Source organism: Bufo bufo, chromosome 4 (genome assembly GCF_905171765.1).
Source record: "Bufo bufo chromosome 4, aBufBuf1.1, whole genome shotgun sequence".
NCBI lineage: Eukaryota > Metazoa > Chordata > Amphibia > Anura > Bufonidae > Bufo > Bufo bufo.
The window spans coordinates 345904466-345928845 of record NC_053392.1 but is presented as its reverse complement, the minus strand read 5'-3'; the positions used below and the strand labels follow the sequence as shown (position 1 = coordinate 345928845).

Here is a 24380-nt window from a genome sequence, read left to right as displayed (position 1 = left end):
TTCAGGCTCTGATTGCATAGCGTGCAAACCACTCGTGTCTTGTCGTCAGCACATTGTCTGAAGAACTGCCACACCAGGGAACTCCTTGGAGCTGGCTTTGGTGTGCTCGGTCCCTTGCTGCGGTGGGCAGTAGCAGGCGTACTGTCTAGAGGACGGCCGCTCCGCTTTTGCACCCTGCTCCCTCTTCTGCTGGTGGCTCTGTGCGACCACCGCCTCTTCCTCCAAACAACATCGGTCACTCGCATGACCTTGATTCCATGTGGGGTCGAGGACCTCATCGTCCTCCACATCATCTTCGACCCAGTCTTCACCCCTGCCTTCCTTGTCGGTCTGCACACTTTCAAAAGCCCCAGCAGTTGGCACCTGTGTTTCGTCATCATCCGAGACGTGCTGCGATGGTCCTCCCATGTACTCATCTTGAAAGATAAGTGGTTGGGCATTGGTGCACTTAATCTCTTCCACTTCTGGGGCAGGGCTAGGTGGATGGCCCTGGGAAACCCTGCTAACAGAGTTATCAAAAAGCATAAGAGACTGCTGCATGACTTGGGGCTCAGACTGCTTGGCTGATTTGCAAGGGGGTGAGGTAAAAGACTGATGGACATCAGCTGCAGGTGCCAACTGTGGTCTTTCAGCAGGAGACTGGGTGGGAGACAATGTGAAGGAACTGGATCCACTGTCAGCAACCCAATCTACTATCGCCTGTACTTGTTCAGGCCTCACCATTCATAGAGCAGCATTAGGCCCGACCAAATAACGCTGCAGGTTTTGTCGCCTACTCGCACCTGAGGAAGGGGTTTCACTTGTGCGTGTAGCTGGCACAGATCGACCACGTCCTCTCCCTGCAACACGAGCTCCACCAGCAGCACCACGACCTGGGCCACGTCCCTTATTTGACGCTCTCCTCATTTTTTTCGAATTTAGGATCTTGCCCTAAATGGGTGTTTAATTAATAGTAGAATAGAAAGACAGTATGTAAAGGGTGTATCTCACACGGTCTGAACCAGTGTAGGCCTGAAGTAAATTTTTCTTTGCCCAAAATGGCTGTATTTAAAATGGCTGTATTTCAAATCCCTGAATCAAACCCCTGTATGTAGAGGGAGTATCTCACGGGGCCTGAACCAGTGTAGGCCTGAAGTAAATATATCTTTGCACAAAATGGCTGTATTTCAAATGGCTGTATTTCAAATCCCTGAATCAAACCCCTGTATGTAGAGGAAGTATCTCACAGGGCCTGAACCAGTGTAGGCCTGAAGTAAATATTTCTTTGCCTTAAATGGCTGTATTTCAAATGGCTGTATTTCAAATCCCTGATTCAAACCCCTGTATGTAGAGGGGGTATCTCACAGGGCCTGAACCAGTGTAGGCCTGAAGTAAATATATCTTTGCACAAAATGGCTGTATTTCAAAGGGCTGTATTTCAAATCCCTGATTCAAACCCCTGTATGTAGAGGGAGTATCTCACAGGGCCTGAACCAGTGTAGGCCTGAAGTAAATAATTCTTTACACAAAATGGCTGTATTTAAAATGGCTGTATTTCAAATCACTGATTCAAACCCCTGTATGTAGAGGGGGTATCTCACACGGTCTGAACCAGTGTAGGCCTGAATTCAATATTTCTTTGCACAAAATGGCTGTATTTCAAATGGCTGTATTTCAAATCCCTAATTAAAACCCTTGTATGTAGAGGGAGTATCTCACAGGGCCTGAACCAGTGTAGGCCTGAAGTAAATATATCTTTGCACAAAATGGCTGTATTTCAAATCCCTGATTCAAACCCCTGTATGTAAAAGGGGTATCTCACAGGGCCTGAACCAGTGTAGGCCTGAAGTAAATATTTCTCTACACAAAATGGCTGTATTTCAAATCCCTGAATCAAACCCCTGTATGTAGAGGGAGTATCTCACACGGTCTGAACCAGTGTAGGCCTGAATTCAATATTTCTTTGCCCAAAATGGCTGTATTTCAAATGGCTGTATTTCTAATGCCTGATTCAAACCCCTGTATGTAGAGGGGGTATCTCACACGGTCTGAACCAGTGTAGGCCTGAAGTAAATATATTTTTGCACAAGATGGCTGTATTTCAAATGACTGTATTTCAAATTCCTGATTCAAACCCCTGTATGTAGAGGGGGTATCTCACACGGTCTGAACCAGTGTAGGCCTGAATTCAATATTTCTTTGCACAAAATGGCTATATTTCAAATGGCTGTATTTCAAATCCATGAATCAAACCCCTGTATGTAGAGGGAGTATCTCACAGGGCCTGAACCAGTGTAGGCCTGAAGTAAATATTTCTTTGCCCTAAATGGCTGTATTTCAAATGGCTGTATTTCAAATCCCTGATTCAAACCCCTGTATGTAGAGGGGGTATCTCACAGGGCCTGAACCAGTGTAGGCCTGAAGTAAATATATCTTTGCACAAAATGGCTGTATTTCAAAGGGCTGTATTTCAAATCCCTGATTCAAACCCCTGTATGTAGAGGGAGTATCTCACAGGGCCTGAACCAGTGTAGGCCTGAAGTAAATAATTCTTTACACAAAATGGCTGTATTTAAAATGGCTGTATTTAAAATCACTGATTCAAACCCCTGTATGTAGAGGGGGTATCTCACACGGTCTGAACCAGTGTAGGCCTGAATTCAATATTTCTTTGCACAAAATGGCTGTATTTCAAATCCCTAATTAAAACCCCTGTATGTAGAGGGAGTATCTCACAGGGCCTGAACCAGTGTAGGCCTGAAGTAAATATATCTTTGCACAAAATGGCTGTATTGCAAATCCCTGATTCAAACCCCTGTATGTAAAAGGGGTATCTCACAGGGCCTGAACCAGTGTAGGCCTGAAGTAAATATTTCTCTACACAAAATGGCTGTATTTCAAATCCCTGAATCAAACCCCTGTATGTAGAGGGAGTATCTCACACGGTCTGAACCAGTGTAGGCCTGAATTCAATATTCCTTTGCCCAAAATGGCTGTATTCAAATGGCTGTATTTCTAATGCCTGATTCAAACCCCTGTATGTAGAGGGGGTATCTCACACGGTCTGAACCAGTGTAGGCCTGAAGTAAATATATTTTTGCACAAAATGGCTGTATTTCAAATGACTGTATTTCAAATCCCTGATTCAAACCCCTATATGTAGAGGGGGTATCTCACACGGTCTGAACCAGTGTAGGCCTGAATTCAATATTTCTTTGCACAAAATGGCTATATTTCAAATAGCTGTTTTTCAAATGCATGAATCAAACCCCTGTATGTAGAGGGAGTATCTCACAGGGCCTGAACCAGTGTAGGCCTGAAGTAAATATTTCTTTGCCCTAAATGGCTGTATTTCAAATGGCTGTATTTCAAATCCCTGATTCAAACCCCTGTATGTAGAGGGTGTATCTCACAGGGCCTTAAACCAGTGTAGGCCTGAATTCAATATTGGTGCACCAAATGGCGGTATTTAAAATCTCTGAATGTAACCCAAATGTATTAAGGGTGTATCTCACAATGACATCTGCATCAAAGGCTGCCAACTAATTTTTTTGTGCCCAAACGAGTGTTTGTTTAACAACTGAATTTGACAGCAGTATATAAGCCTGTAATTTCACACGTGCTGATGCTGCAAGGCCTGAAAATAGTGTTTTTTGTCAAAAAAGTGTGTTTTTCAAACCCCAGAAAATGATGGGTGTATTTCTACTTTAAATTGCACACTGACTAATCCAGATGTTGTAGATTGCCAAAAAAGTCTTTTTTTGGTAACAGAATATGAAAGCTGTATATATTAAACCTGAATTTAACACTTGCAGATCTGGAAAATACAGTTTTTTGAGAATAAAAGTGTGTTTTTCAAACCACAGAAAATTATGGGTGTATTTCTAGCTTATATTGCACACTGACTAATACAGATGTTGTAGATTGCCAAAAAAGTCTTTTTTTGGTAACAGAATATGAAAGCTGTATATATTAAACTTGAATTTAACACTTGCAGATATGGAAAATACAGTTTTTTGAAAAAAAAATGTGTGTTTTTCAAACCACAGAAAATGATGGGTGTATTTCTAGCTTAAATTGCACACTGACTAATACAGATGTTGTAGATTGCCCAAAAAGTCTTTTTTTGGTAACAGAATATGAAAACTGTATATATTAAACTTGTACGGGGTGTGACGCGATGACGTAGACGCAGTACGTCACGCTCTCCTCTCTCCCCGTGGCTCGGCTATCCCGCTATTCCGCTCCTCCTGGCGTCTCCGTGGTCGTTTCTGCCTCCATGGGCCTGGGGTGTATGTTGTCCCCTTAGCCCCTGACTCTGCTCGTTTCTCAGCGGTGTTTGTAGCTCCCCCCGACCCTCCTGCTCTCTCTCACCTCACCTGGGACGTACCTCGCTGGGACCACCTGGATAGAAGGTTGCTGGACTCTCTTCTTCTCCCCCTTGGTTCGTTCCTGGCGTTCCGGCGTTCCGGCTCCAGCTGCTTCCTGGCTGGCGGGGTGAAGCGCAGCCAGCTGGGTTCTACTGCACTCGGGATCCTCGATTCTTTGATTGCTGGTGCGCTTCCTGACTCTCCGGTCTCCTGCCGATGATAAGCGCTCTCCTCCTCTGGACGGGCCTGCTTTGAGCTCCATGTTCCGACTTCGGTAGCAGGGGCTGTTTGTGGTGCCCATAGGAGCGTGGTCGGGCAGCCTCTACCTTCTCCTGCTCTGTACCCCCTCCGCAGTGAGTCCTGGGATCGAGGGGCCATCCTCTGGACGTCCAGGTGGGATCTCCGTGGACATTTGGATGCTCAAGCTGGTGAGATTGTTCCTGCTTGTTCCTTTTGGCTCCCCCATCTCCTTCTTCCATCCCATACTAACTAACTAACTTACTATTAACAAAACTAACCGAAAAGACTGGTAGTCTACTAGAGTATGCCTAATGGAAACTTTACTAGAGCATATTCACCCCATATTGTGTATGTTTTGTTTGTAAGAGAGAACAACGAGGTATACAAATATAAAATATATCACAAATACAAATAAAAAAGGAACAAAAAAAAAAGGGGGGAGAGAAATATAAAGTAAAGGCAAGAAAAGAAAAAAACTAAAAAAGGGTGAAAAAAAGGGGGGAGAAAAGGGAAAAAAAAATAGGGAAAAAATAGAAAAAAGATAAAGGGAAAAAAAGAAAGAAAAAAAAGGAAGAAATAAAGGAACAGTTTGAAAAAGGAGGGGGAAGAGAGGAGGGGAAAAAAAAATGAAATGAAATAAAAAATGGCTCAAAAAAATAGTAGGCGCTCGGCGGATCTCTCCAGCCAGAAACCGAATAGATCAATTCTTGAGGTCTCCAAGGGTGAATACGAGGGGGGGACAAAAGGACATTGGTTCCAAAAAAAATGATAATTTTGGGGTGATGGAAACAGAACCACAAAAAGTCCCTGGACACTCTCAGGAGGAAGAGGGAATGGAGAGAGAGGATACGCCTAGTGTCAATTCCTCCCCGCTAAAAGAAATATTGCTGGCGGTAAAACAAAACGGGGATTTAATACAGGGCATTACAACTCAGCTCGGGTCCATCCAAGTTGACGTGGGATTGATTAGAGACGATATGTCAAAAATTCGAGACAGAGTTAAGAATGTGGAGAGCACCATGGGTCTTATACAGAATGAATCCCAAAAAACAAACTCTGAAATCTCCACTCTGAAGGTAGAATTTAATCTTCTGAAGAAAAAGGTGGTGGATCTTGAAGATAGATCGCGAAGATATAACGTGAAAATTCTGGGGGTCCAGGAGGGTGCCGAAGATAAGAATTCAATTCAATTTATACAGACGTTAATCCTTGAGAACTTTGGGAGGGATCCGTTTTCTCCACTATTTATGATAGAAAGAGCTCATTGGGTCCCAGGTGGCAAACCAATCCCTGGGAGACAACCTCGGACATTTCTTGTTAAATTATTGACTACTAGGGACAGAGATATGCTACTGAGAAGGGCGAGGGAATGCTCACCAGTTGTATATAACGGAAATAGATTGGCCTTTTCTCCTGATTTTTCAAAAGACATCCAAGAAAAGAGACGCTCATTTATGATGGTAAAAAAGAAGCTAATAGAAAGGGATATTAAATACTCCCTTATGTTCCCAGCAAAACTTCGGATTATTTTTAAGAACACAATCCTATTTTTTGATACTCCGGACAAAGCCGCGGATTGGCTTGAACGTAATGATATGTGACTCAGTTGTTCTAGGACTTGCGGGGAACAATAACTACTAGAGGTTTTTTTTTATACCCGCAATATATTTTTTCTCCGTTATTTAGTCGGGAGGTGCCGAGCAGGGGGGAGTGTGGGAGGGATGGTCACAGGAGAAAAATCTGCTACAATATGTGGTGGATTATTTGTATGGGGGGTGGGATCTGGGCTGTGGTGCGTCCTTCTTTTTTTTTTTCTTTCTTCTTCCTCTACCTCACCTAACCGCTTTTTATAATGTCTATTAGAATTCTCGCTTGGAATGTACGTGGTTTGGGGGATAGAGGAAAGAGACAAGCGGTCTTTGATCTGACACAGATCCATCTCCCAGCAATAGTATGTTTGTTGGAAACGCATCTTACTGGGGAGACCTCCAGGGTGGTCGGCAGGGGATGGGCTGCGCACACGTATCATTCCACTTTTTCCAGCTACTCCAGAGGTGTTACTGTTTTTATACATAGAATGATTGATTTCGTGTGTGCGAGGCATCCTCTGTCAACCAGCAAGGGAGATTTATCTTCCTATACTGCAGGTTGATGGGGAAGACATGTATCTTGGCTTTTGTCTATATTCCACCGCCATTCTCTTTTTCAGTCCTCAATTCTTTGCTATCATTCATGGATAAATGGCCAGAGTGTCCAACATTGATTATTGGCGATTTTAACTGTGTCATTAATCCTGTATTGGATAGGGTTTCTACGAGTAGCAAGGGAGATAACTCTGTTCAGGGGTCACCCTTGGCACGGTTTTGCTCTGAGGCTGGGTTCGAAGATGTTTGGGGATACCTAGGACAGGGGAAAAGGGCCTTTTCATGTATTAGTAAAGCAGGTAAATCTATGTCCAGAATAGACCTTGCCCTGATAAATAGAAAATATGTGAGACTGGTAAAGCGAATGAAGTATGAAACAAGGTCATTTTTGGACCACTTGCCGCTACTCCTTGAACTTTGTTTGACTCAGGAAAGATACATATAGAGACCCCCATTTAGACTAAACCCTTATTAGTAATAAAGGACGATGCATGTAGAGAAATTAAACAAAGTTTGCGGCACTCACCGAAGTAGTTCGATTGTTGCGGCTTTTATTTCAAAACTTCATAAGAAGGCGGTGCACAAATCGGATCCAGGGGTGGACACACTGTGGCAAATAGTAGCGGCTACGGCCGTTTCGCGCGACAAAGTCGCGCTTCTTCTGGCCGCTATCTCGATCGCGCGAAACGGCCGTAGCTGCTACTATTTGCCACAGTGTGTCCGCCCCTGGATACGATTTGTGCACCGCCTTCTTATGAAGTTTTGAAATAAAAGCCGCAACAATCTAACTACTTCGGTGAGTGCCGCGAACTTTGTTTCCTTTCTCTACATGCATCGTACATTGTTGATTCTCACTCTGTCACGCTGAGCACCACTGACGAAGTACGTCTATACCACAGTACCGGCTCCTTGCAACCCTGGGCTGCATATCAGTGAAGGCAGTGCCGCCGTACTCATTCCTCTTATTTGCATCAGCAATAAAGGGACATGAAATAATTCAGAATGAAATCAACCGATTTTGGGATAACAACTATGGCTCAGCAAAAATCCAGGTGGTATGGGACACTTTTAAGGCCTATATGAGGGGAATGATGGTCAGTAATATCGCAAACCTCAGAAAGGAGTACGGGAAAAAACTGAAAAACTTAGAAGAACTAGCATCTCTGGCGACACAATCCTTCTATACAAATAAGACGGAGGAGAATAGGGAAAGTATGCAAAGGACCACACAAGCATACTCTAATTTCTTGCTGGACAAGGCCCAACAAAGTTTATTTTTTAAAGGGCAAAAATATTTTACAGAGTCAGGGCGACCTGGTAAACTTCTGTCCAGAGTGATCTCGAGTCAAGAATCTAAAAAATATATAGATAATGTCCGACTGGCCAATGGTAGGACGGTTAGTGGACAGGGTCCTGTAGAGAAAGCTTTTGTGGACTACTTTTTAGATCTTTATAAAGCTCAATCCAAGATTACAGATGAAATGATGGATTCTTATCTTGATGGCATTGTTTTCCCAACTATTACTGGCGCTCAAAAGAAAGCACTTGAGGTAGAGTTCTCAATGCAGGAACTTGAGGGGGCAATTAAATTAAGTTCGGCCAATTCCACCCCCGGTTCAGATGGACTCCCATACGAATTGTATAGTAAATACAAGGAGTTTATTCTCCCCAGACTGTTGGGGGTCTTTGCTGAATCGGTGGAGGATGGGAAACTGCCAGATTCAATGATGGAAGCCGTAATAACATTAATTCCAAAAAAAGACAAGGTTCCTGCAAATCTGGAATCGTATAGACCAGGGGTCTCCAAACTTTTCAACAGGAGGGCCACATTGAAGATTTTACAAGTATTCGGGGGCCGGAAAAAAAAATCAGTTATGTATTAAATTAAATGTATATATTTTACATGGATCGTTTTTGTAATCAGCATGATATGACTGAGAACAAAAGAGAAAAAACTTTAGCAAAACAACGCAAAGACACCCGTGTCCCTATCAGCGGTGTCCCCATCAGCACAAAAATGTCCCCATCAGCACAGCAATGTCCCCATCAGCACAGCAATGTCCCCATCAGCACAGCAATGTCCCCATCAGCACAGCAATGTCCCCATCAGCACAGCAATGTCAGCATCAGCACAGCAATGTCAGCATCAGCACAACAATGTCCCCATCAGCACAGCAATGTCCCCATCAGCACAGCAATGTCCCCATCAGCACAGCAATGTCCCCATCAGCACAGCAATGTCCCCATCAGCACAGCAATGTCAGCATCAGCACAGCAATGTCAGCATCAGCACAACAATGTCCCCATCAGCACAGCAATGTCCCCATCAGCACAGCAATGTCCCCATCAGCACAGCAATGTCCCCATCAGCAAAGCAATGTCCCCATCAGCACAGCAATGTCAGCATCAGCACAGCAATGTCAGCATCAGCACAGCAATGTCAGCATCAGCACAACAATGTCCCCATCAGCACAGCAATGTCAGCATCAGCACAGCAATGTCCCCATCAGCACAGCAATGTCCCCATCAGCACAGCAATGTCAGCATCAGCACAGCAATGTCAGCATCAGCACAGCAATGTCAGCATCAGCACAGCAATGTCAGCATCAGCACAACAATGTCCCCATCAGCACAGCAATGTCCCCATCAGCACAGCAATGTCCCCATCAGCACAGCAATGTCCCCATCAGCACAGCAATGTCCCCATCAGCACAACAATGTCCCCATCAGCACAGCAATGTCCCCATCAGCACAGCAATGTCCCCATCAGCACAGCAATGTCCCCATCAGCACAGCAATGTCAGCATCAGCACAGCAATGTCAGCATCAGCACAGCAATGTCAGCATCAGCACAGCAATGTCAGCATCAGCACAACAATGTCCCCATCAGCACAGCAATGTCCCCATCAGCACAGCAATGTCCCCATCAGCACAGCAATGTCCCCATCAGCACAGCAATGTCCCCATCAGCACAGCAATGTCAGCATCAGCACAACAATGTCCCCATCAGCACAGCAATGTCCCCATCAGCACAGCAATGTCCCCATCAGCACAGCAATGTCAGCATCAGCACAGCAATGTCAGCATCAGCACAGCAATGTCCCCATCAGCACAGCAATGTCCCCATCAGCACAGCAATGTCAGCATCAGCACAGCAATGTCCCCATCAGCACAGCAATGTCCCCATCAGCACAGCAATGTCCCCATCAGCACAGCAATGTCAGCATCAGCACAGCAATGTCAGCATCAGCACAGCAATGTCAGCATCAGCACAGCAATGTCCCCATCAGCCGTGTCACCCTTAAGCACAGCAATGTCCCCATCAACGATGTCCCCATTAGAACAGCAATGTCCCCATCAGCGGAGTCCCCATTAGCAGCTGATAGGGGCCACCACTGATGGGGACACTGCTGTTGGGGACGCGGCTGATGGGGACACCATTGATGGGGACACCCGTGTCCCTATCAGCGGTGTCCCCATCAGAACAGCAATGGCCAAATCAGAACAGCAATGTCCCCATCAGAAAAGCAATATTCCCATAAAAAAAAAAATATTCCCATCAAAAAAACAATATTCCCATCAGAAAAACAATATTCCCATCATGGGGACACCCACTGATGGGGACGCTGCTGTTGGGGACATTGCTGTGCTGATGGGGACACCACTGATGGGGACGCTGCTGTTGGGGACATTGCTGTGCTGATGGGGACACCACTGATGGGGACACCATTGATGGGGACACCCGTGTCCCTATCAGCGTTGTCCCCATCAGCACAGCAATGTCCCCATCAGCGGTGTCCCCATCAGCACAGCAATGTCCCCATCAGCGGTGTCCCCATCAGCACAGCAATGTCCCCATCAGAACAGCAATGTCAGCATCAGCACAGCAATGTCCCCATTAATGATGTCCCCATCAGAACAGCAATGTCCCCATCAGCGGAGTCCCCATTAGCAGCTGATGGGGACACCACTGATGGGGACACTGCCTTTGGGGACGCGGTTGATGGGGACACCCGTGTCCCTATCAGTGGTGTCCCCATCAGAACAGCAATGTCCCCATCAGAATGGGGACGCTGATGGGGACATTGCTGTACTGATGGGGACACCATTGATGGGGACACCTTTGTCCCCATCAGCAGTGTGCCAATCAGCGGTGTCCTCAGCAATGTCCCCATCAGCACAGCAATGTTCACATCAGCAGTTTCCACATTAGCAGCGTCCCCATCATTGCTGATGGGGACGCCGCTGTGCTGATGTGGAAACCGATGATGGGTCACCGCTGATGGGGATACCCATGTCCCCATCAGCGGTGTCCCCAGCAATGTCCCATCAGAACAGCAATGTCCCCATCAGCAGTGTCCACCGCAACATCCCCATCAGCACAGCAATGTCCCTGTCAGCGGTGTCCCCAGCAGCATGTGTCCCCATCACCGCTGATGGGGACACCTCTGATGGGGACATTGCTGTGCTGATGGGGACATCGATTATGGGGTTACCGCTGATGGGGACATTGCTATCCTGATGGGGACACCATTGATGTGGACACCCATGTCCCCATCAGCAGTGTGCCAAACAGCGGTGTCCCCAGCAATGTCCCCATCAGAACAGAATTGTCCCCATCAGCAGTGTGCCCATCATCGCTGATGGGGACACCTCTGATGGGGACATTGCTGTGCTGATGGGGACACCATTGATGGGGACACCCGTGTCCTCATCAACGGTGTCCCCATCAGAACAGCAATGTCCCCATCAGCACAGCAAAGTCCCCATCAGCAGTGTCCCCAGCAGCACAGCAATATCCCCATCAGTATGTGTCCTCAGCAGCTTGTGTCCCCATCAGCGCAGCACAGCAATGTCAGCGTTCCCCATTGTGTCCCCATCAGCGTTGTGCAACACTTGCCTCCGCTGTAGCCGGCTTCTGCTCCTCTTCTTTTTTTTTTCTTCTTGGACTCCTGAGTCCCGACTCCCGCCCGCTGCTACACACGTGGATTTGTTATTTCAAACAGCGGGCGGGAAGAGGGGAGGTGCCGCACCTGTGACGTCACTGGTTGCCGGGACATCGGCGGTCCCAGCAGCCAATCAAAAAGCACAGCGTGACAGCATGGGCGGTTGTGCGGCTTTCGTTCCTGCAACCTGCCAACTGCGGGCGGGCCGGATCGAACGCACAAGCGGGCCGGTTGTGGCCCGCGGGCCGGGGTTTGGAGACCCCTGGTATAGACCAATCTCACTGCTTAATGCAGATGTAAAGCTCCTTGCAAGGATTTTGGCCACAAGGCTCTCTAGGGTTATTTCCTCCATTGTCCATCCAGATCAGAATGGCTTTATTCCAAACAAGGGTACGCATCACAATCTGCATCGGCTCTTTGCCAACATACAGGCCCCTGGGGGGACTACCCGCTCCATCCTGTCACTGGATGCCTCTAAGGCCTTTGACAGGGTGGAGTGGCGCTTCCTCTGGAGGGTTCTGACAAGGATGGGCTTTGGGGAAAGATTTGTAAATATCCTTAAATTAATGTATAGATCTCCCACGGCAAAACTGAGTCTTAATGGGATTCTGACCACTAGTTTTGATTTAAATAGAGGTACGCGGCAGGGCTGCCCACTATCCCCACTGTTATTCGATATTTATATTGAACCCTTAGCTTTGGCCATCAGGCAGGATGGTCAGGTTAAAGGATTTGGAACACTAGGAGCGCAAGACCGTATCTCTTTATATGCGGATGATGTTCTTTTTTTTATAGACCACACGGAAACAATTCTTCCTAGAACTATTCAAATGGTTAAATCATTTGGTTAGGTCTCTGGTCTGCTTATAAACTGGTCTAAGACCAGTTTGATGCCAATAGACCCGTTACCTCAGAAGGAGGCTCTCGTGACCCAATTGGACATTGTTGACACTTTTCAATACTTGGGCTTGATTATATCGCCCAGGGTTGAAAATTTTGTACAACTTAATCTGATCCCCCTAATAACGAAAACTAGAGCTAAAATAGGGATCTGGCTGAGACTTCCCCTATCTAGAGCTGACCGAGTTTCACTGGTTAAAATGGTGATACTACCATAATTCCTTTATGTGCTCAGGAATACACCTACCTGGATAGAAGACAAATATTTTAAACTCATGGAAAGAATAATTAATGATTTAATGTGGGGAAGAAAACGAGTTCGAATAAAACTTGAATATCTATATAAACCACTGGAGTGTGGGGGTTTAAACCTCCCCTATCTTAAAGGGTACTTTATTGCTGCCCAGCTATTGATGTGCTATGAATCCAAAAATACTGCACTTCTAGGGAGGCTAGTAGGGAGTCATGCTCATAATAATATATTTACCCTTCTGGAATCTGGGCTACTGAGGAGCCATGAGCGGGGTTACAGAGAGACTATAAAACTACTTTTGAAAGTGTGGGCTACTACTAGAACATGGCTGAAGGTAAAGGGTTCACTCACATTCACGCCTCTTTGGCTTAATGTACACTTACAGACGTTAGATGATATTGCAGCGGACACATATTGGAAAAGAATAGAATTTTGTATATCTCACAAGTAGTTAAGGATAGAGAGATTAAGTCATTTATAGAGCTATCACATAATGTAGAAAACCTTTCATGGTTTAGGTACTTTCAACTGCGTTCAGCATTATTTAGCTTGGACGATAAACTGGTGTTGGATATAGATAGTTCATCCTTTTTGAATGATTGGACAGGGAGGACACCCTTTAGAATGAAGATTTCAAATATATATAAACTATTACTTAAGGCACGGTTTAGTGATACACAGTCACCAGGACAAAGAGCCTGGGAATTGGACTGTCCGAATATACAATTAGAAGGATGGGGGAATATCTTTGCGAATTTAGGTTCACTATCCCAGAACTTTAATCATGTTCTAGTACATTTTAATATTTGCCATAGACTATATGTCACCCCTACATAACTACTAGAGGTTTTTTTTTATACCCGCAATATATTTTTTCTCCGTTATTTAGTCGGGAGGTGCCGAGCAGGGGGGAGTGTGGGAGGGATGGTCACAGGAGAAAAATCTGCTACAATATGTGGTGGATTATTTGTATGGGGGGTGGGATCTGGGCTGTGGTGCGTCCTTCTTTTTTTTTTTCTTTCTTCTTCCTCTACCTCACCTAACCGCTTTTTATAATGTCTATTAGAATTCTCGCTTGGAATGTACGTGGTTTGGGGGATAGAGGAAAGAGACAAGCGGTCTTTGATCTGACACAGATCCATCTCCCAGCAATAGTATGTTTGTTGGAAACGCATCTTACTGGGGAGACCTCCAGGGTGGTCGGCAGGGGATGGGCTGCGCACACGTATCATTCCACTTTTTCCAGCTACTCCAGAGGTGTTACTGTTTTTATACATAGAATGATTGATTTCGTGTGTGCGAGGCATCCTCTGTCAACCAGCAAGGGAGATTTATCTTCCTATACTGCAGGTTGATGGGGAAGACATGTATCTTGGCTTTTGTCTATATTCCACCGCCATTCTCTTTTTCAGTCCTCAATTCTTTGCTATCATTCATGGATAAATGGCCAGAGTGTCCAACATTGATTATTGGCGATTTTAACTGTGTCATTAATCCTGTATTGGATAGGGTTTCTACGAGTAGCAAGGGAGATAACTCTGTTCAGGGGTCACCCTTGGCACGGTTTTGCTCTGAGGCTGGGTTCGAAGATGTTTGGGGATACCTAGGACAGGGGAAAAGGGCCTTTTCATGTATTAGTAAAGCAGGTAAATCTATGTCCAGAATAGACCTTGCCCTGATAAATAGAAAATATGTGAGACTGGTAAAGCGAATGAAGTATGAAACAAGGTCATTTTTGGACCACTTGCCGCTACTCCTTGAACTTTGTTTGACTCAGGAAAGATACATATAGAGACCCCCATTTAGACTAAACCCTTATTAGTAATAAAGGACGATGCATGTAGAGAAATTAAACAAAGTTTGCGGCACTCACCGAAGTAGTTCGATTGTTGCGGCTTTTATTTCAAAACTTCATAAGAAGGCGGTGCACAAATCGGATCCAGGGGTGGACACACTGTGGCAAATAGTAGCGGCTACGGCCGTTTCGCGCGACAAAGTCGCGCTTCTTCTGGCCGCTATCTCGATCGCGCGAAACGGCCGTAGCCGCTACTATTTGCCACAGTGTGTCCGCCCCTGGATACGATTTGTGCACCGCCTTCTTATGAAGTTTTGAAATAAAAGCCGCAACAATCTAACTACTTCGGTGAGTGCCGCGAACTTTGTTTCCTTTCTCTACATGCATCGTACATTGTTGATTCTCACTCTGTCACGCTGAGCACCACTGACGAAGTACGTCTATACCACAGTACCGGCTCCTTGCAACCCTGGGCTGCATATCAGTGAAGGCAGTGCCGCCGTACTCATTCCTCTTATTTGCATCAGCAATAAAGGGACATGAAATAATTCAGAATGAAATCAACCGATTTTGGGATAACAACTATGGCTCAGCAAAAATCCAGGTGGTATGGGACACTTTTAAGGCCTATATGAGGGGAATGATGGTCAGTAATATCGCAAACCTCAGAAAGGAGTACGGGAAAAAACTGAAAAACTTAGAAGAACTAGCATCTCTGGCGACACAATCCTTCTATACAAATAAGACGGAGGAGAATAGGGAAAGTATGCAAAGGACCACACAAGCATACTCTAATTTCTTGCTGGACAAGGCCCAACAAAGTTTATTTTTTAAAGGGCAAAAATATTTTACAGAGTCAGGGCGACCTGGTAAACTTCTGTCCAGAGTGATCTCGAGTCAAGAATCTAAAAAATATATAGATAATGTCCGACTGGCCAATGGTAGGACGGTTAGTGGACAGGGTCCTGTAGAGAAAGCTTTTGTGGACTACTTTTTAGATCTTTATAAAGCTCAATCCAAGATTACAGATGAAATGATGGATTCTTATCTTGATGGCATTGTTTTCCCAACTATTACTGGCGCTCAAAAGAAAGCACTTGAGGTAGAGTTCTCAATGCAGGAACTTGAGGGGGCAATTAAATTAAGTTCGGCCAATTCCACCCCCGGTTCAGATGGACTCCCATACGAATTGTATAGTAAATACAAGGAGTTTATTCTCCCCAGACTGTTGGGGGTCTTTGCTGAATCGGTGGAGGATGGGAAACTGCCAGATTCAATGATGGAAGCCGTAATAACATTAATTCCAAAAAAAGACAAGGTTCCTGCAAATCTGGAATCGTATAGACCAATCTCACTGCTTAATGCAGATGTAAAGCTCCTTGCAAGGATTTTGGCCACAAGGCTCTCTAGGGTTATTTCCTCCATTGTCCATCCAGATCAGAATGGCTTTATTCCAAACAAGGGTACGCATCACAATCTGCATCGGCTCTTTGCCAACATACAGGCCCCTGGGGGGACTACCCGCTCCATCCTGTCACTGGATGCCTCTAAGGCCTTTGACAGGGTGGAGTGGCGCTTCCTCTGGAGGGTTCTGACAAGGATGGGCTTTGGGGAAAGATTTGTAAATATCCTTAAATTAATGTATAGATCTCCCACGGCAAAACTGAGTCTTAATGGGATTCTGACCACTAGTTTTGATTTAAATAGAGGTACGCGGCAGGGCTGCCCACTATCCCCACTGTTATTCGATATTTATATTGAACCCTTAGCTTTGGCCATCAGGCAGGATGGTCAGGTTAAAGGATTTGGAACACTAGGAGCGCAAGACCGTATCTCTTTATATGCGGATGATGTTCTTTTTTTTATAGACCACACGGAAACAATTCTTCCTAGAACTATTCAAATGGTTAAATCATTTGGTTAGGTCTCTGGTCTGCTTATAAACTGGTCTAAGACCAGTTTGATGCCAATAGACCCGTTACCTCAGAAGGAGGCTCTCGTGACCCAATTGGACATTGTTGACACTTTTCAATACTTGGGCTTGATTATATCGCCCAGGGTTGAAAATTTTGTACAACTTAATCTGATCCCCCTAATAACGTAAACTAGAGCTAAAATAGGGATCTGGCTGAGACTTCCCCTATCTAGAGCTGACCGAGTTTCACTGGTTAAAATGGTGATACTACCATAATTCCTTTATGTGCTCAGGAATACACCTACCTGGATAGAAGACAAATATTTTAAACTCATGGAAAGAATAATTAATGATTTAATGTGGGGAAGAAAACGAGTTCGAATAAAACTTGAATATCTATATAAACCACTGGAGTGTGGGGGTTTAAACCTCCCCTATCTTAAAGGGTACTTTATTGCTGCCCAGCTATTGATGTGCTATGAATCCAAAAATACTGCACTTCTAGGGAGGCTAGTAGGGAGTCATGCTCATAATAATATATTTACCCTTCTGGAATCTGGGCTACTGAGGAGCCATGAGCGGGGTTACAGAGAGACTATAAAACTACTTTTGAAAGTGTGGGCTACTACTAGAACATGGCTGAAGGTAAAGGGTTCACTCACATTCACGCCTCTTTGGCTTAATGTACACTTACAGACGTTAGATGATATTGCAGCGGACACATATTGGAAAAGAATAGAATTTTGTATATCTCACAAGTAGTTAAGGATAGAGAGATTAAGTCATTTATAGAGCTATCACATAATGTAGAAAACCTTTCATGGTTTAGGTACTTTCAACTGCGTTCAGCATTATTTAGCTTGGACGATAAACTGGTGTTGGATATAGATAGTTCATCCTTTTTGAATGATTGGACAGGGAGGACACCCTTTAGAATGAAGATTTCAAATATATATAAACTATTACTTAAGGCACGGTTTAGTGATACACAGTCACCAGGACAAAGAGCCTGGGAATTGGACTGTCCGAATATACAATTAGAAGGATGGGGGAATATCTTTGCGAATTTAGGTTCACTATCCCAGAACTTTAATCATGTTCTAGTACATTTTAATATTTGCCATAGACTATATGTCACCCCTACATAACTACTAGAGGTTTTTTTTTATACCCGCAATATATTTTTTCTCCGTTATTTAGTCGGGAGGTGCCGAGCAGGGGGGAGTGTGGGAGGGATGGTCACAGGAGAAAAATCTGCTACAATATGTGGTGGATTATTTGTATGGGGGGTGGGATCTGGGCTGTGGTGCGTCCTTCTTTTTTTTTTTCTTTCTTCTTCCTCTACCTCACCTAACCGCTTTTTATAATGTCTATTAGAATTCTCGCTTGGAATGTACGTGGTTTGGGGGATAGAGGAAAGAGACAAGCGGTCTTTGATCTGACACAGATCCATCTCCCAGCAATAGTATGTTTGTTGGAAACGCATCTTACTGGGGAGACCTCCAGGGTGGTCGGCAGGGGATGGGCTGCGCACACGTATCATTCCACTTTTTCCAGCTACTCCAGAGGTGTTACTGTTTTTATACATAGAATGATTGATTTCGTGTGTGCGAGGCATCCTCTGTCAACCAGCAAGGGAGATTTATCTTCCTATACTGCAGGTTGATGGGGAAGACATGTATCTTGGCTTTTGTCTATATTCCACCGCCATTCTCTTTTTCAGTCCTCAATTCTTTGCTATCATTCATGGATAAATGGCCAGAGTGTCCAACATTGATTATTGGCGATTTTAACTGTGTCATTAATCCTGTATTGGATAGGGTTTCTACGAGTAGCAAGGGAGATAACTCTGTTCAGGGGTCACCCTTGGCACGGTTTTGCTCTGAGGCTGGGTTCGAAGATGTTTGGGGATACCTAGGACAGGGGAAAAGGGCCTTTTCATGTATTAGTAAAGCAGGTAAATCTATGTCCAGAATAGACCTTGCCCTGATAAATAGAAAATATGTGAGACTGGTAAAGCGAATGAAGTATGAAACAAGGTCATTTTTGGACCACTTGCCGCTACTCCTTGAACTTTGTTTGACTCAGGAAAGATACATATAGAGACCCCCATTTAGACTAAACCCTTATTAGTAATAAAGGACGATGCATGTAGAGAAATTAAACAAAGTTTGCGGCACTCACCGAAGTAGTTCGATTGTTGCGGCTTTTATTTCAAAACTTCATAAGAAGGCGGTGCACAAATCGGATCCAGGGGTGGACACACTGTGGCAAATAGTAGCGGCTACGGCCGTTTCGCGCGACAAAGTCGCGCTTCTTCTGGCCGCTATCTCGATCGCGCGAAACGGCCGTAGCCGCTACTATTTGCCACAGTGTGTCCGCCCCTGGATACGATTTGTGCACCGCCTTCTTATGAAGTTTTGAAATAAAAGCCGCAACAATCTAACTACTTCGGTGAGTGCCGCGAACTTTGTTTCCTTTCTCTACATGCATCGTACATTGTTGATTCTCACTCTGTCACGCTGAGCACCACTGACGAAGTACGTCTATACCACAGTACCGGCTCCTTGCAACCCTGGGCTGCATATCAGTGAAGGCAGTGCCGCCGTACTCATTCCTCTTATTTGCATCAGCAATAAAGGGACATGAAATAATTCAGAATGAAATCAACCGATTTTGGGATAACAACTATGGCTCAGCAAAAATCCAGGTGGTATGGGACACTTTTAAGGCCTATATGAGGGGAATGATGGTCAGTAATATCGCAAACCTCAGAAAGGAGTACGGGAAAAAACTGAAAAACTTAGAAGAACTAGCATCTCTGGCGACACAATCCTTCTATACAAATAAGACGGAGGAGAATAGGGAAAGTATGCAAAGGACCACACAAGCATACTCTAATTTCTTGCTGGACAAGGCCCAACAAAGTTTATTTTTTAAAGGGCAAAAATATTTTACAGAGTCAGGGCGACCTGGTAAACTTCTGTCCAGAGTGATCTCGAGTCAAGAATCTAAAAAATATATAGATAATGTCCGACTGGCCAATGGTAGGACGGTTAGTGGACAGGGTCCTGTAGAGAAAGCTTTTGTGGACTACTTTTTAGATCTTTATAAAGCTCAATCCAAGATTACAGATGAAATGATGGATTCTTATCTTGATGGCATTGTTTTCCCAACTATTACTGGCGCTCAAAAGAAAGCACTTGAGGTAGAGTTCTCAATGCAGGAACTTGAGGGGGCAATTAAATTAAGTTCGGCCAATTCCACCCCCGGTTCAGATGGACTCCCATACGAATTGTATAGTAAATACAAGGAGTTTATTCTCCCCAGACTGTTGGGGGTCTTTGCTGAATCGGTGGAGGATGGGAAACTGCCAGATTCAATGATGGAAGCCGTAATAACATTAATTCCAAAAAAAGACAAGGTTCCTGCAAATCTGGAATCGTATAGACCAATCTCACTGCTTAATGCAGATGTAAAGCTCCTTGCAAGGATTTTGGCCACAAGGCTCTCTAGGGTTATTTCCTCCATTGTCCATCCAGATCAGAATGGCTTTATTCCAAACAAGGGTACGCATCACAATCTGCATCGGCTCTTTGCCAACATACAGGCCCCTGGGGGGACTACCCGCTCCATCCTGTCACTGGATGCCTCTAAGGCCTTTGACAGGGTGGAGTGGCGCTTCCTCTGGAGGGTTCTGACAAGGATGGGCTTTGGGGAAAGATTTGTAAATATCCTTAAATTAATGTATAGATCTCCCACGGCAAAACTGAGTCTTAATGGGATTCTGACCACTAGTTTTGATTTAAATAGAGGTACGCGGCAGGGCTGCCCACTATCCCCACTGTTATTCGATATTTATATTGAACCCTTAGCTTTGGCCATCAGGCAGGATGGTCAGGTTAAAGGATTTGGAACACTAGGAGCGCAAGACCGTATCTCTTTATATGCGGATGATGTTCTTTTTTTTATAGACCACACGGAAACAATTCTTCCTAGAACTATTCAAATGGTTAAATCATTTGGTTAGGTCTCTGGTCTGCTTATAAACTGGTCTAAGACCAGTTTGATGCCAATAGACCCGTTACCTCAGAAGGAGGCTCTCGTGACCCAATTGGACATTGTTGACACTTTTCAATACTTGGGCTTGATTATATCGCCCAGGGTTGAAAATTTTGTACAACTTAATCTGATCCCCCTAATAACGAAAACTAGAGCTAAAATAGGGATCTGGCTGAGACTTCCCCTATCTAGAGCTGACCGAGTTTCACTGGTTAAAATGGTGATACTACCATAATTCCTTTATGTGCTCAGGAATACACCTACCTGGATAGAAGACAAATATTTTAAACTCATGGAAAGAATAATTAATGATTTAATGTGGGGAAGAAAACGAGTTCGAATAAAACTTGAATATCTATATAAACCACTGGAGTGTGGGGGTTTAAACCTCCCCTATCTTAAAGGGTACTTTATTGCTGCCCAGCTATTGATGTGCTATGAATCCAAAAATACTGCACTTCTAGGGAGGCTAGTAGGGAGTCATGCTCATAATAATATATTTACCCTTCTGGAATCTGGGCTACTGAGGAGCCATGAGCGGGGTTACAGAAAGACTATAAAACTACTTTTGAAAGTGTGGGCTACTACTAGAACATGGCTGAAGGTAAAGGGTTCACTCACATTCACGCCTCTTTGGCTTAATGTACACTTACAGACGTTAGATGGTATTGCAGCGGACACATATTGGAAAAGAATAGAATTTTGTATATCTCACAAGTAGTTAAGGATAGAGAGATTAAGTCATTTATAGAGCTATCACATAATGTAGAAAACCTTTCATGGTTTAGGTACTTTCAACTGCGTTCAGCATTATTTAGCTTGGACGATAAACTGGTGTTGGATATAGATAGTTCATCCTTTTTGAATGATTGGACAGGGAGGACACCCTTTAGAATGAAGATTTCAAATATATATAAACTATTACTTAAGGCACGGTTTAGTGATACACAGTCACCAGGACAAAGAGCCTGGGAATTGGACTGTCCGAATATACAATTAGAAGGATGGGGGAATATCTTTGCGAATTTAGGTTCACTATCCCAGAACTTTAATCATGTTCTAGTACATTTTAATATTTGCCATAGACTATATGTCACCCCTACATGGTTGAATAAATGTGGGCTAAGAGATACATCTAAGTGCCCTAGATGTGATACCTCAGGTGCGGACTATCTCCATATGATCTGGACCTGCCCATAACTTATAAAATACTGGAATAGTATTAATAACTTCATCACTTATAAACTTAAAATACGAATACCCTTTGAACCACAAGTGTTTTTGCTTGATGAGTTTTCCAAAATAAGTAGCCATAAGTATCAAAAGATCCTCTTAGGCAGGATACTGCTGCTAGCTAGAATTTTGGTTAGTCGGACCTGGCTTGCTCGGTACACTCCAGAATTAAATATATGGATAAACCTAGTTAACAAGGTAAAAAACTACGAGCAAATCTTGTATAGGCAGAGAGATGCAGATGAGAAGTGGATTAGGATATGGGGCGGTTGGAAGATTTGACTGGTTGTGATCATTTCTAAAACTTTATTTATGAATGTATTATTATCTTATTTATTTATTTATTTATCTATATTTTTTTTTTTGAGGCATCACAGGTTCGGGGTGGGGGGGGGGGGGGTTGGTACAGGGAATTGGGATAAGGGGAAAATATATTGAAGAGGGGGAGTATTTACTTAATCCTTTTGTTTATTGTTATTTGTTTTGATATATTAATAAAGATAATTAATAAAAAATAAAAAAAAACTTGAATTTAACACTTGCAGATCTGGAAAATACTGTTTTTTGAAAAAAATAGTGTGTTTTTAAAACCCCAGAAAATGATGGGTGTATTTCTACCTCAAATTGCACACTGACTAATCCAGATGTTCTAGTTTGCCAAAGAAAATGGTGATTTGCAATGTCCCAAAAGCTCAGATGCAGTGCTGGTGCACTGAGCATGCATAAAATGGCCGCCGCCGCCGCCACCCACCTAACTAACAGAATTATAAAAGTTTTTTTTTTTTTGTTCAATGGCCTCAAGGCAGGGTAAAACGATTGTGTCCTGCGCCCACACAACTATTTCTAGGTAGATCGCTGAGTTAGATTGTCTCCTATTCTCTCCCTGAAATCACAAGTCCAGCAGCATCCTCTCCCTACACTTGTAACAGCAGAGTGACGTGCAGCGCTACGTGACTCAAGCTTATATAGAGCCTGGGTCACATGCTACTCTGGCCAATCACAGCCATGCCATTAGTAGGCATAGCTGTGATGGCTTCTCAGGTCAGACAGTTAACCGGTTGTTGATTGGCTGCTCTGCAGCCTTTCAAAAATCGCCAAGAAAGCGCCGAACACCAGACCCGAACCCGAACTTTTACGGAAATGTTCGGGTTCGGGTCCGGGGTCCAAAAATCCTAAAGTTTGGTACGAACCTCAACTTTACAGTTCCGGTTCGCTCAACCCTAATTAAGAGTACAATGAAGCTAAAAGTCAATGTGAAGTTGACTAATGAGAAGAGAAAAGTAAGACATCAGGTTCACACATCACTTGAATTTGTCTCTTTTCTAGGGCTCAATAAGATGTCAATTTTTTTAAAGACTGATAGGGGTTTTGAACCCAAGATTACTGCATCTAAACCACTGAGCTATAGCTTCAGACAGCAAGTTAAAGGATTTTCTTTTATGTATGTGATTGAACATATGAAAAGTACAATGAAGCTAAAAGTCAATGTGACGCTGACTAGTGAGAAGAGAAAAGTAAGACATCAGGTTCACACATAACTTGAATTTGTCTCTTTTCTAGGGCTCAAAAAAATTTCAATTATTTTTAAAGACTGATAGCGGTTTTGAACCCAAGAACATTGCATGTGAAGCAAGCATCTAAACCACTGAGCTATAGCTTCAGACAGCAAACTGAAGGATTTTCTTGGTTGTGTGATTTAGCATACAAATACACAGTGTATCTATAACTCATTCTCACTTTGATCCTGACCTATAAAGACGATAAGTCAAACTCAGATGTCAGAGTCAAATAACAAAGTCAGGGTCAGGTTTCAGGGTCAGGTGTCAGGGTCAGATGTCAGGGTCAGATGTCAGGGTCAGGTTTCAGTGTCAGGGTCAGATGTCAGGGTCAGGTGTCACACTGACATTATTCTTATACTTGACAATGATATCTGACCATGTCCTAAAATGAACACTACACAAGGATATGCTATCACTTCTTGTTTGGTGTAATCTGACCTCTGGATCCCAAGGTAAAAGCCCCTCCTGCATTTTCTCTGCATAGCATGGGTCTCATCCACTTGTTGCATGCAATGAAATTCAGTTCAAGTGAATGGGAGCAGTGCTGTAAAGGGAAAAATTTGTGAAGGAGCCTTGTTTCTGTGGATCAGTTTCCAGGTCATGAAGTTCTGCGATAGAAACAAGGGGTGAGCTATTAGGATTTCTGTTTCAAAATTAAAGAATTTTACTGTATTATGAATTAGCATTCAAGAAAGACTTAGGCTGGGTACACATTGCTTTTTTTCCCATCCATTTAACGAATACAAAAATGTATACATTAAACAGATGTCTCAGACTGATGCCATACAGTGGAATTCGTTCACCATAGAGTTCCATTGGGAAAAAAAATGTATACTTTTTTTTTTTACCATTGTAAAAAAACCAATACGTTTTTTTTTACCGGACTCTGCAGGATACAAGAACACGGTGTGCTGCGTTTTTGTACCTTTTTTTTTCTAACGTATATGTCAAACAGAGGCATAAAATATGATGTGAACCCAGCCT

General features: G+C 43.8%; 1 protein-coding gene across 1 annotated transcript in view; it reads left to right on the top strand.

Annotated features, from left to right (window-relative positions):
* TRAPPC3L (trafficking protein particle complex subunit 3L) overlaps positions 1-24380 on the top strand; it is a 169524-nt gene that overhangs the window by 141000 nt on the left and 4144 nt on the right. The window lies entirely within an intron of this gene.